This window comes from Salvelinus sp. IW2-2015, linkage group LG28 (assembly GCF_002910315.2).
Source record: "Salvelinus sp. IW2-2015 linkage group LG28, ASM291031v2, whole genome shotgun sequence".
Classification (NCBI taxonomy): domain Eukaryota; kingdom Metazoa; phylum Chordata; class Actinopteri; order Salmoniformes; family Salmonidae; genus Salvelinus; species Salvelinus sp. IW2-2015.
The window spans coordinates 22086645-22100422 of record NC_036868.1 but is presented as its reverse complement, the minus strand read 5'-3'; positions in this window follow the sequence as shown (position 1 = coordinate 22100422).

Sequence of the window (13778 nt, the reverse complement as noted above, 5' to 3'; positions counted from 1 at the left end):
TTCTGCCAGCCTGCCTTTTGTTCTGAACACGACCTTTCACACTCAATCATAGCTAGGGGATTTACTCTGGACAAGTGTTCTCCTGTCCACCTTTTATGGTTGTTTATTCGGTACAGATTTTGATTAAATAGCTGAAAAAGCTTCATCTAGACCTAATTAAACCATTTCTCTCTGTGTGTGTGTCTGTTTCTGTGTGTTTGCATATTTCCGTGTGTGTTAGTTGTTACCTGTTTAGTTTAAATGTATATAGAAAAAGTCCAGAAAAACAGTGCTCATTTCCAAGATGTATCATAGTCTGTAAACTCTCCTTTTAATCTCCTTTTAATACTATTATCTTTCCTCCATAGTAKTTCCTTTCCTCTCTCTGTGCCACTGAACAACAGTTAGCTAAAAGGTTGACTGTTCGAGAGTATTCTGGGTGTTCTTGCCTGTTAAAGGACTGTCGTGGAAGTGACCACGAAGGACTCCCGGGCAGCCCACAGTGAGTGTCTGGTCTGGGCGAGTCCTCGTCGTCCTTGGTCAGACGGGAATTTCCCTTGCATGCCTTCACATGGAATGCGCCACCGGTGTTCCTTCACAGACACTCACTGCTGAGCTCCACAGGTAGAATCAATCATCCTGTTTCATGAYGCCAAATTGTCGTGGAAATTACCACTAAGGACTCCAAGTCAAATGAACCGATCTTTATTATCACGGCCGGAGAGGTTACAACAAACTTCATACTCAAAGTACAAGTCTGTCAGATGCTCTGAAGGGATGCTCTCCCTTCAGCACTCTTTATACTCGTGCACAAACTAGGCGTCTCTGCTCTCAGGGTGCAATAGGCTGATCATGACCTTTCACACGTTGGGCCAAAGTAACAATGTGTTCCCTTCTTTCTGTTCTTCTTCTATCAGTCCCCTCCCTGAGAGCAACGTCCCAGTAACAAGAAACAATACAGTACATTTAAGTCATTTTAGCAGACGCTCTTATCCAGAGCGACTTACAAATTGGAAAGTTCATACATATTCATATTCATCCTGGTCCCCCCRTGGGAATTGAACCCACAACCCTGGCGTTGCAAGCGCCATGCTCTACCAACTGAGCCACACGGGACCTACATGCAGTACATGTAGTCACTCATTTGCAGAGACACATAGGAGACAAAAAAATGTCCACTACACTCCCTCCTTTTATCACCATATGTGATAAMAAAAATGTATTTGACTTCTTAACATACATACAGTCTATCAACAGGAGTGCATTTCATAAATACTGATTGTTACATACAAGAGGCATAACAATAGGCAAAGTCCATCTTGATCTTTTTTCCATTACCCTTTACATTATAAGGTTGCTGTCGTTTAATGACATAACTTCAAACCTTCAGGTATTTAATCCAACATGGATGCTAACTCACTCTGGCATATTATAGGGGGAATGGGGAGTTCCTGGAGAGACAGCAAGTTATCAGTATCACCTTCTTTAGTAGCCTTGAACATAATAGTTGCTGAGACTTGAGTTGCCAGGGCAGTACAAATGGCCTTACAACAAGAAAGCAAAATGATCAAACACATTAAACAAAAGATTCCAGCTATCACCCACCGAGCTATCTGGGAGCCCCAAGCTCCAAAGAGGCCTTTCTGCCAACCAGTAAACACCCACTCTGATTCCCCAGAATGAGACTTTGCATCATAGGCAATATAGTTAGCAAGATCAGTCACATTTGATAACACATCTGGGACAAACGTGTAGCATTCGTCACCAATGAGTGCACAAGTACCCCCTTGACCAGCCAATAAGTAGTCAAGTGCCTCCCTGTTTTGCAGGGCCACCTTGCGGAATGCTTTTACTTCCTCATTCAGAGCAACCAAGGTGTCTATAGTAGTATTTCCCATTTCCTCAACGTTAATCGCCAAATCTCAAATTTAATTTAAGGCACATGCAACTCCATATTGGGACAGCAAAACACCAGCGAATCGTGAAGGTCTGCACCTGAGCGACATCTGCAAGGGATCGCTTATTAAAATAGGAGTCGGCTGATGATAGTCCCTGAACAGAACCCTCAATTCTGTTTCAGTGTTTCCAAGAACTCTCGTCACCACAAACCCAACAGTACACATCCCTCCCCAATTAGGTGGTAAACTTTTAATAAGCATATCGACCACACAACCAATAGGTACCATTTRGGTGTCCTTTCAGTGATATAGACTTTGTAGACAGAAATTGTATAACTCACATTTCCTGGTKCTCCTGTAACAGAATCATATATTACAAGAAAGCAGTTATTGCTACCATTAACCAACATAGTAAAGTTACAAAAATKTTCACCCAAATGGTTACTCCCATTTCCTCTAATACACCWGGGGGCTACAGTGAAATAGTTACTATAGGGATAGGTGGGACACTGCAATTGTCTGGCTTAGGACATGCAAGGCTAAAATAAGCATTGTAGGTTGCTAAATAAGTCATAGGGTTGGGATTCCTTGGGGGGTAGTAGCCAATGACAGTATTGGGGACAGTGAAATAATTAAGTTCACCCCCAAGGGAACCCCTACATATGGGAGACCCTTACCTACTCCCACAGGACCCAATACAGGTTAAAACCTCTCTAGGGTACGTGAGACAGTACCTCTTCAACAGCCAGTGAAACTGCAGGGCGCCAAATTCAAAACAACAGAAATCCCATAATTAAAATTCCTCAAACATACATGTATTTTACACCATTTTAAAGATACACTTGTTGTAAATCCAGCCACAGTGTCTGATTTCAAAAAAGCTTTACGACGAAAGCAAACCAAACGATTATGTTAGGTGAGTGCCTATTCACAGAATAACACAGCCATTTTTCTAGCCAAAGAGAGGAGGCACAAAAAGCAGAAATAGAGATAAAATGAATCACTAACCTTTGATGATCTTCATCAGATGACACTCATAGGACTTCATGTTACACAATAGATGTATGTTTTGTTCGGTAAAGTTCATATTTATATCCAAAAATCTGAGTTTACATTGGCGCGTTACGTTCAGAAGTTCCAAAACATCCTTTGATTTTGCAGAGAGCCACATCAATTTACAGGAACGCTCATAATAAACATTGCTAAAAGATACAACTGTTATGCATGGAATTTTAGATGCACTTCTCCTTAATGCAACCGCTGTGTCAGATTTCAAAAAAGCTTTACGGAAAAAGCAAACCATGCAATAATCTGAGTCGGCGCTCAGAGCCCAATCAAGACACAAATATATCCGCCATATTGTGCAGTCAACATAAGTCAGAAATAACATTATAACCATTCACTTACCTTTGATGATCTTCATCAGAATGCACTCCCAGGAATCACAGTTCCACAATAAATGTTTGTTTTGTTCGATAATGTCCATCATTTATGTCCAAATTGCTCCTTGTTGTTCTAGTGTTCAGTACACTTTCCAAACTCATGACGCTCGGGCAAGTCCAGCGGAAAGTACGGACGAAAAGTTAAAAAAGTTATATAACAGTCCGTAAAAACATGACAAACAAAGTATTAAATCAATCATTAGGATGTTTTTAACATAATTCTTCAATAATGTTCCAACCAGAGAATTCCTTTGTCTTCAGAAAAGCAAATGGAACGGGAGCTAACTCTCATGTGAACGCGCATGGTCAGCTTTAGGCTGCTGGCAGACCTCTGACTCATTCCCCTCTCATTCGCCCCCACGTCACAGTAGAAGCATCAGACAAGGTTCTAAAGACTGTTGACATCTAGTGGAAGCCTTAGGAAGTGCAACATTACCAATATCCCATTGTATCTTCAATAGGAGTTGAGTTGAAAATCGACCAACCTCAGATTTCCCACTTCCTGGTTGGATTTTGTTTCAGGTTTTTGCCTGCAATATGAGTTATGTTATACTCACAGACATCATTCAAACAGTTTTAGAAACTTCAGAGGGTTTTCCATCCAAGTCTACTAATGATATGCATATTCTAGCCTTTATGGCTTTGTAGCAGGCCATTTACTCTGAGCATGCTTTTCATCCGGACGTGAAAATACTGCCCCCTACCCCAAATAAGTTAAGTGAGACACAGTATGATACCATGTCTTCTTCCAGTCCCTGCAATATAAACTACGTCCAACGTTATTAGTTAAACCGATCACACATTTTTTGCAAAAAAATTCGGCAAACACAGTAAATACTCCAATATGTATTTACAAGATCCACCATCCCACTTTTTGACACAAGGTCTTGACCATGTGACAATTTAGCAAGGTATTGGAAAGTACAACGGGGCATGGCAGGTCTATCAAAATCATCAAGCCATACACCCGTGGTGACCTTTGACAGTGTTCAGCCCACTGCCATTTCTCAGTCGCATCAGCTGCTGCCTGCAAAACAACAACATCATTAGGAGAGAAGGGGTTAGTGGGAACAGGAACTACTGCCATCTGTAGAAGGGGGGAAACAGAAAAGGAAGCAACCAGCTTGGCCACACAATCAGCTTTAGCATTCCCTTGAGAAACACTGTCCTTTGCAGAAGTGTGTGCTTGGCACTTAACCACTGCAATAGATGAGGGGAGCTGAACGGCCGTCAGCGAAGAGGAGACAAGATCGCTGTGAGCAATAGTTTTTCCAGACAAAGTCAAAAATGATCTTCTTCCACAATGTGCCAAAATCATGCACAACACCAAATGCAAATCTACTATCAGTGTAGATATTAACAGAGCAATCCTTAGTCAAAATACATGCTCTGGTATAACCAAATAACTCTGCTGCCTGAGCAGACCAGTGACAGGGAAGTCTTACACTTTCCAGAGTTTGAACAGCGGTGACATCAGCATAGCCTACTAAAGCTTCACCCCTGTCGTTTCACTGGGCAGAGCCATCCACAAAAAACTCAACGTCCGAATTTAAAAGAGGAACGTCTTTTAGGTAAAGCCTAGGGCTACAGTCAATCTCAGTGGTCAATTCACAGTCATGTTCTTCACCGGCATCAGCTGTAGGGAGGAGAGTAGAGGGGTTAAGTACAGTACATCTCCTCTGTGAAACATAAGACTTCTTCAAAATAATGTTCTCATAATCTAACAATCAGACAGGTGTAAGATGGACAGTTTTAGCCTGTGTAATAATGACATGAACCACATGGGGAACATGCACCGTCAGCTCATTCATTTTTGCAATATCAGAACATGCAAAAACCGCCTCAGTTGCCGCAGCAACAGAGTGGAGGCAAAAAACCATGCCTTGGATAAGTGTCTAAATGCTTGGAGTAGTACCCCATAGGCCTATAGCCAACCATGTGGTACTGTGTCAACACAGCAGACATAAACCCATGATTCTCAGAGACAAAAAGATGGAATGGTCTAGTGTCATCAGGCAAACCAAAACAGAGGGTTGACATTAGAGCCTGCTTTAACTTAATCAAGGCTAATTCAGCCTCAGGTGTCCATTGCACCACATAAATACAATGCTGCAGAGTCTGTACTGTCTCCGCATAGTCTTTCAACCATGGGCCACAGTAGCCAGCCACTCCCAACAGTGACATCATGTGCTGCTTTGTAACATGTTTAGATGGGGACTTTATCGCCTCAAGCCTATCTTTAGAGAGGGCGCTACCCTCAGAAGTAATGTCATGACCCAAATATTTAAYAGAATTTCTACACAACTGCATCTTAGAGGGGGAAGCCTTAGGACCATTTTCAGCTAAGAAAATCAACAATGCCTTAGTATCTTCATGACAGATTTCCTCAGATGAGGATTAGAAAAACAGGTCATCAACGTATTAAACCGCATTACTACCTCCAGGGGGAATAAAACCTTCCAGATTCCTCGCCATTTCCTTGGCAAAAATGGCAGGTGATTCAACGTAGCATTGTGGCATCACCGTCCAAGTTCATTTTTTCCCAAGAAACGTAAAAAGAGGACCAATCCTGTGACCCAGGTTCAACAGGGAGGCTGAACAATGCATTTGCCAAACCTATAAGTGAAAAACAACAGCTCCCTGGGGGAACTTGGGAAAGAATAGTAAGTGCGTTCGTCACCAGGGGTGCTCTTGCATGAACAGCATCATTAACTTTTAAGAGCATCATTAACCTAAGATCTTGCACAAACGATATTCACTAGATGGCTTCCTAACAGGTATAATAAGGGTGTTACTGGGAAAATTTGTGCATGGGATCAAAGCCCCATTTTCAACCAGGGCCTGAWGGATGGGAGTGGTACCCTTTTCTGCTTCTTTGCTAAGAGGGTACTGAGCTTTATATGGTTTGGGATAATTCTTCGGGACAACTTTCACCGGGATGGCAACTCTCGTCTTCCTGATATCGGTCTTGGAGTCAGCCCAGAGCTGTTCTGGCACTTCATCCAGCCATGGTATGTGGGAGTTATCTTGGGACACGACCATCATACTTTCGTTAGGAATAGGTTCTTTCTTCTGAATCGTTCAAGTAGTAACCCAGAAAGGGGAGAAAAAGGTCGCTGTTGATGGAGACCACTTCCCATCCCTCTCCCAGGCCACCCAATCAGTGGCTGTCAATACACTTCATCCAAGATCCACCATCTTTTCATTCTCGATTGGGTGTACTTCATACACCGATCTCTGTACATCAGAGAGAAAAACTCTAGCCACTGTAAATTCTTCACCGTAGCATATTCCATCAATTGTCAATTCCACTCTGCTTTGTACGTCTTTGTTGATATTCARGGTCTTCTTCACACGAGGGGACAGCTGCTGTGAAGTGAAGATGTTCTGGGACAACCCATGCACAGTGGTGTGGGGAGGTAAGTTATCTCTCGTACAGTGCCTTCGGAGAGAATTCAGACCCCTTGACTTTTTCCAAAGTTTGTTAAATTACAGCCTTATTCTAAAATGTATTAAATATTTTTTTCACTCATGAATCTGCACACAATACCCCATAATGACAGTTTTTTAGACATTTATGCTAATTTACGTAAATATTACATTTAAATAACTATTCATGCTCTTTATTCAGTACTTTGTTGAAACACCTTTGGCAGCAATTACAACCTCAAGTCTTCTTGGGTATGACTGTAGAGCGGCCCAGCCAGAGCGGCCCAGCCAGAGCCCGGACTTGACTTCATACCCAAGAAGACTTGAGGTTGTAATTGCTGCCAAAGGTGTTTCAACAAAGCTTGGCACACCTGTATTTGGGGATTTTCTCCCATTCTTCTCTGTAGATCCTCTCAAGCTCTGTCAGGTTGGATGGGGAGCGTTGCTGCACAGCTATTTTCAGTTCTCCAGAGATGTTCGATCTGGTTCAAGTCCGGGCTCTGGCTGGGCCGCTCTGGCTGGGCCACTCTAGGACATTCAGAGACTTGTCCCGAAGCCACTCCTGCATTGCTTTGGCTGTGTGCTTAAGGGTCGTTGTCCTGTTGGAAGGTGAACCGTGGCCCCAGTCTGAGGTCCTGTGCGCTCTGGAGCAGGTTTTCATCAAGGATCTCTCTGTACTTTGCTCCGTTCATCTTTGCCTCAATCCTGACTAGTCTCCCTGTCCCTGGTGCTGAAAGACATCCCCAAAGCATGATTCTGCCAACACCATGCTTCACCATAGCAATAGTACCAGGTTTCCACCAGACGGGACGCTTGGCATTCAGGCCAAAGAGTTCAGTCTTGGTTTCAAAAGACCAAATAATCTTGTTTCTCATGGTCTGAGAGTCTTTAGGTGCCTTTTGGCAAACTCCAAGCGGGCTATCGTGCCTTTTACTGAGGAGTGGCTTCTGTCTGGCCACTCTACCATAAAGGCCTGATTGGTGGAGTGCTGCAGAGATGATTAGCATTCTGGAAGGTTCTCCCATCTCAACGGAGGAACTCTGGAGCTCTGTCAGAGTGACCATCGGGTTCTTGGTCACCTCCCTGACCAAGGCCCTTCTCCCCCGATTGCTCAATTTGGCCGGGCWGCCAGCTCAAGGAAGAGTCTTGGTGGTTCCAAACTTCTTCCATTTAAGCATGATGGTGGCCCCTGTGTTCTTGGGGACCTTCAATGCTGTAGATTTTTTTTGTACCCTTCGCCAGATCTGTGTCTCGATACAATCCTGTCTCGGAGCTCTACGGACAATTTCTTTGACCTCGTGGCTTGGTTTTTGCTCTGACATACACTGTCAGCTCTCGAACCGGGTCCTGCAGCCAGGGGTTGGTTTTGGCCTGGCTGTTGGTCAACCCCACCAAGAGGTCCTCCCAGAGGAACTGGAGGGGGTGGTGTCGGTGCTGTTGCCAAGATTGAATACAGTCAGTTCAACTCTTCTCTCAGCCTTCTTCTTCTTCCCTCGTCTTTCTCTTGCACTTGCTTTACAATCAGTCCTTTGACTGTTTTCTCCTGCAGAGAATTAGCTTATCTCTCTCACTTCCTAAAATTATGCCACTTCACTTTAATCTTCATATTACTTTTCTCTCAGCTGCTTTCTTATTTCCTCCAATTTGTCAGAACTCAGGGTGCCACACTCAGGGAAACGACCATCAGTCCATGCTGTCCAATCTTCTGTCTGGGACAGTACCCCCTTACAAAACYTTGTTGCCATCACTTGAGTCTTCATATCTACTTTCACTGTTCCCTTTTCCATTATGACTTTTTAATTATACCTTGGGAATCTACTTTGCTCTAACAATTATCACACTCATACCACAATCATTCTGGGAACTAATTTCCCTTTTTCAGTAAATGAGTCAGTCATACAAAAACCTTTCCACTCAATTACTTAATATTCTTAAATTACTTAAAATGGAGTTCCCAGAACTCTTATGTAGTTCCCAGAACTACGTAAGTATTCCCTGAATACCTACAGACAACGTTGCTGATGGAGTCTATCTACCCCCGTCTAGTCCCTTCTTGGGACTCTGGATCCTTTTCTAATCTTCTCAAAACAGTTCTTATTGTTCAAAATTAATTTAAATTGAATTTTTAACAAAAACCTTCGAGGTATTGTAGATTATGTGTTTTTTCCCGGGTAGCCCACAGTGAGTGTCTGGTCTGGGCGGATCCTCGTCGTCTTTGGTCAGACGGGAATTTCCCTTGCAWTCCTTCACTTGGAATGCGCCACCGGTGTTCCTTCACAGACACTCACTGCTGAGCTCCACAGGTAGAATCAATCATCCTGTTTCATGACGCCAAATTGTCGTGGAAATTACCACTAAGGACTCCAAGTCAAAGTTAAAAGAACAGATCTTTATTATCACGGCCGGAGAGGTTACAACAAACTTCATACTCAAAGTACAAGTCTGTCAGATGCTCTGAAGGGATGCTCTCCCTTCAGCACTCTTTATACTCGTGCACAAACTAGGCGTCTCTGCTCTCAGGTTGCAATAGGCTGATCATGACCTTGCACACATAGTTTATAGGCATTGGGCCAAAGTAACAATGTGTTCCCTTCTTTCTGTTTTTCTCCTATCAGTCCTTTCCCTGAGAGCAAAGTCAACACCAGAGGAAGTTCCCACCACTATTTCAATGAAATGTCATGTCCTAGAGAGGAAATGCAAGTTTAGCTTCTACCTCCTAAGAATGTTGAAGGCTACTTAAACATATTCACAAATTGGATGTGGGAATTTCCACGATGAGTTGATAAACATCAACAAATGGGGCACTGACAGTCGTCAGTGTAGCTAGCTAGCATGCAAACTTTATCTAGCTACACTGTAAAGATTAGCCAGTTGGCTCTATGTCTGGTTCTGGAGCTAGATTCGTCATACGCATTGATTTAGGGAAAACTTTGCCACAGATGGAAACCATTGGTCTATCTTTGACTTTGCCATCTATTTTTATATCTAAAGTTTTGGCATCTTCCATAATTTGCAGTGCGAATCCACCATAGAAATAGTTAGAAAGAATAAGATGAATAATATAATTAACTATTTAGAGATAGCTGATATGTGTTTTTATACACTGTAATGGACAAGGTGCTACCTTGGTAGGGGACAGTTCGAACTCTACGTGTCATATAAAAAATATTWAAAAAATGCAATGTTCAAAATATTTTTTAGTTTTTTAAAAATATTTATTTTATTTTATCTTTATTTAATGAGGCAAGTCAGTTAAGAACAAATTATTAGTTGCAATGACAGCGGGTTAACTGCCTTGTTCAGGGGCAGAACGACAGATTTTTACCTTGTCAGTTCGGGGATTCTCTCTTGCAACCTTTCGGTTACAAGTCCAACACTCTAACCACTAGGCTACCTGCTGCCCATGACCCTCCCCTTGTACTGTAAACAAATTTGCACACCCGCCCCCCTAATAAAATGTACTAATAAATAATTATAACCACCATAATTAAAAAAAGCTGTAGCAACCTTGTGTTTATAAACGTGGATATGGACCTTACCACTTCAGCATGGTTTTGTGGTACAGTAGATGGCATTCAGGGCTAACAGGCCAGAAGGTTGAGGGTTCGCGGACCACCACAAACGAGGTCATTCTCCCTGCCTTTCTCATTACACTATAATCAGAGCTGGCTTCAGACAATGATCAGCTTGTCTGAAAATCAGATTTTCTACATTTTGATGCTATATTTATATCTTTATAAAATATGCAACACATTTTCCACCAACAGGTTTCTGTGCCAATGCACCACACACAATCAATAAGCAATGCATAACTGCATACCGATTATCGACTTCATCAAGGTTTGCATTCCAAATGGAATGAAACATTCAAATAACAGGGCTTCTGCGCCATTATTCAAATGCCATTTTCACTGCAGTATACAGCCTAGAGTTGAGCTGTACTCACTTAAAAACAGTAATGCAATTATTCATTGGATTGTGGTTTTATAGAATAGTCTAGGTAGGATCATTTTATTCTCCCTAAGCAAGGTCAATAGGGGAGGTTTTTGTGCTGTGTGTCTTCACTGTTCTTTCATGTGGATATCATAAGGTGAATGCACCAATTTGTAAGTCGCTCTGGATAAGAGCGTCTGCTAAATGACTTAAATGTAAATGTAAAATGTAAATGTGCAATGCTTCTTCTGTGTCKTTTTGTCGAGCAAAGCTTTTTGGCTTTCCACTAGATGCCACAATGTCAACATTGGCTATATCGTAAAATTWGCTATTTGGTCTTAATTTAAGGTTAGGTTCAAAATGAAATTTTCAGAAGATAAACTGTTGAAAAKGTGGGGTTTRTGACTTTGTGGCTATGGTAATGATTTTGTGGCTGTGGTAGATCAACTTTAATATTGCAGATATATTGCAGGTTCTATCAATTCACTTGTTTGCATAATTTCTAAACACCCTTATTTTATTTGTATTTTTTAAATGTTTTCTATACTACCAACTATTTGTGGAAGGTACTACACTTCGTTCAGACCCCCTTGTTCTCAACATTGTCGAGATACATCAAGTTTCCTTGTAAGACTATTTGGAGTGGTACCTGTGAAGCGAGCTGTTGCCTTTTGCCTGAGTCTTTTGTTAAAGAATGTGAAACAATGTTGTCCATTTGCCGCTTTTCATTAAATCATGCAGCCAACAAGTGCTCAGCATATGTGGGAATACTGTTGGAAAAGCATTCCAGGTGAAGCTGGTTGAGAGAATGCCAAGAGTGTGCAAAGCTGTCATCAAGGCAAAGGGTGGCTACTTTGAAGAATATAAAATATAATATAAAATATATGTTGATTTGTTTAACACTTTTGGTTACTACATGATTCCATGTGTTATTTCATATTTTTGGGCAACATTCCCCTGCGGACTGAAAAATTCCAATCTAATAAAGAATTCGGAGATGCTATTGTGAATTGGCACAATGACATAAGAGAAAAATCAAAAGCTCAATACACCAGCGTTTTGATGTTAGCATTCTATCAACAGAAAATCAAAACCGATTAAACCAAAATTAATGGATGTACTCATTATAACCGCACTACCAGTACTATTAGTGACGTAAATTGACTATTTAATATGTTTTTGGTCACAGTAGTATGACAAATGTTCCCGGATGTCGTACTACATTTACCAAAATACGAAGTATACAAGCAGTGGAGACGATTTCCCATGCATTTAGGGCCCATAATAAAATTCTTCAGAAAATGGGCATGGCTTCACAACATTTTAAAATGCTGGAAAATATGCATCCGAAGTCTGACAAGAGTAGATACAAATTCATTTCTTTAACTAATTATTTAAAAAATTAAGAACATTTTCAGCAATGTTTTAAAATAATGACTTTTCAAATAAGTGACGTYACACGTTATGTTGGCTGACAATTTGTTTGCTACGCTGTCTATGAACCGCACAGCATATCATTACAGCAGTATGTACTGGCAATATATGTTTGCTAGCTATATAACGTTAGTTGGCTACTAATACGTTGAACTTGTAAGTAAATTAACTATATGCTATCCAACTACCCAACGCTGATATCACCTTTCCTACGGGAACAGCTGAGCCGCTCGGGGAAGGTGCTCCACTGCCCCTTATGCCCCCTACTGCTGGTCAGGTGTATTTATTTGAAGGATCGGTATGTTGTGCAATTAATAGATCGTTTAAATGTGAAATGAATATGGGTGATTTTTAAGGTTAGGGAGAAGTGCAGTGAATRGTGCCACTTTTTAGGATGTCAATGTAAATGAATGTATTTATGGTTGTTATGGTTGTAATTTTGTCTTGTCTTTTAATCAATATATGTGTTATTGTTTTTACTATCGAGGACCACTTTGGAAATAGGCATTTTAATTAATACTTTCAAGTGATATCCTCTGGGTCCACATTGTGCATTTTGTTGTACATGTCTTTTGCCCCAAATAAATTAAATTAAATTAAATTGACTTGGTTATTCATGTCTTTCTTAGCTTAGCTAAATTGAATAGTCGTTGTGCGTTCTCAATGGACATTGTTAGTTTGGRTGGTTCGTAAATTCGCTCTGGCTGTCTGCTCCGATTTCAGAGCACTCTAGTCTGAATGTGCCAGAGCGCAGAATAACTGTTGAATTGACGAATGCTCAACATCTGTTGAATATGGCCGCTGTCAGTAAACGTTGGGGAAAAAACGTAATCAAATTGTTGCCAGCAGCATAGTTGCAGTCACCAACACTTTTGATAACATTGAAAAAAACTAACCAGCTCTGCTAGGATGAGTAAAACGGTCAGAGTGAGGTGTTTATGTAGCCAACTTTTGGCATTTAGCTTGGGTGCTTGACTGCCTATAAGGTCAGAACGCTCGGATCAACCCTGCTCCTCGGCCAGAGTAGGCAGTGTGTACGGTCTGAATTTACAAACACACCCAAAGTTGTAAGTTGTCTACCTAGTAATTTGTTATGCTAACGAGCTAGCAAGATGCTGCATAGCAACAATATGTAAACTTCCGGTAGACAGGCGAAGCGCTAGTACGCTCAACTGAATGGTTACCGTTTGTTTACAGTATACTAAAATGAACTAATAGTATATACTCATTAAGTATGTAGTATACAGTATGTTAGTATGGGGTATTCGAACACAGCTTGGGTAAATTGATAAAATGTGTATGTACGTTTTGATGGCAGGTTTAAAACCTGTTATCAAAAAGGATATTGCAGGGGTATCGGAAAAATACTGAAGCGTAGTGTGAGGGGCCATTGGTCATTGGGAGAACTTTTCTAGGATAGGGGACAGCATTTTCACGTTTGGATGAAAAGCATACCCAAATTCAACTGCCAGCTACTCATCCCCAGAAGATAAGATATGCATATTGTTAGTAGATTTGGATAGAAAACACTCTGAAGTTTCTAAAACTGTTTGAATCATGTCTGTGAGTATAACAGAACTTATTTAGCATGCGAAACCCCGAGGACAAACCTTTCAGATTTTTCTTTTTTTGAGGTCACTCTTTTCAATGATCTTTCATTGGG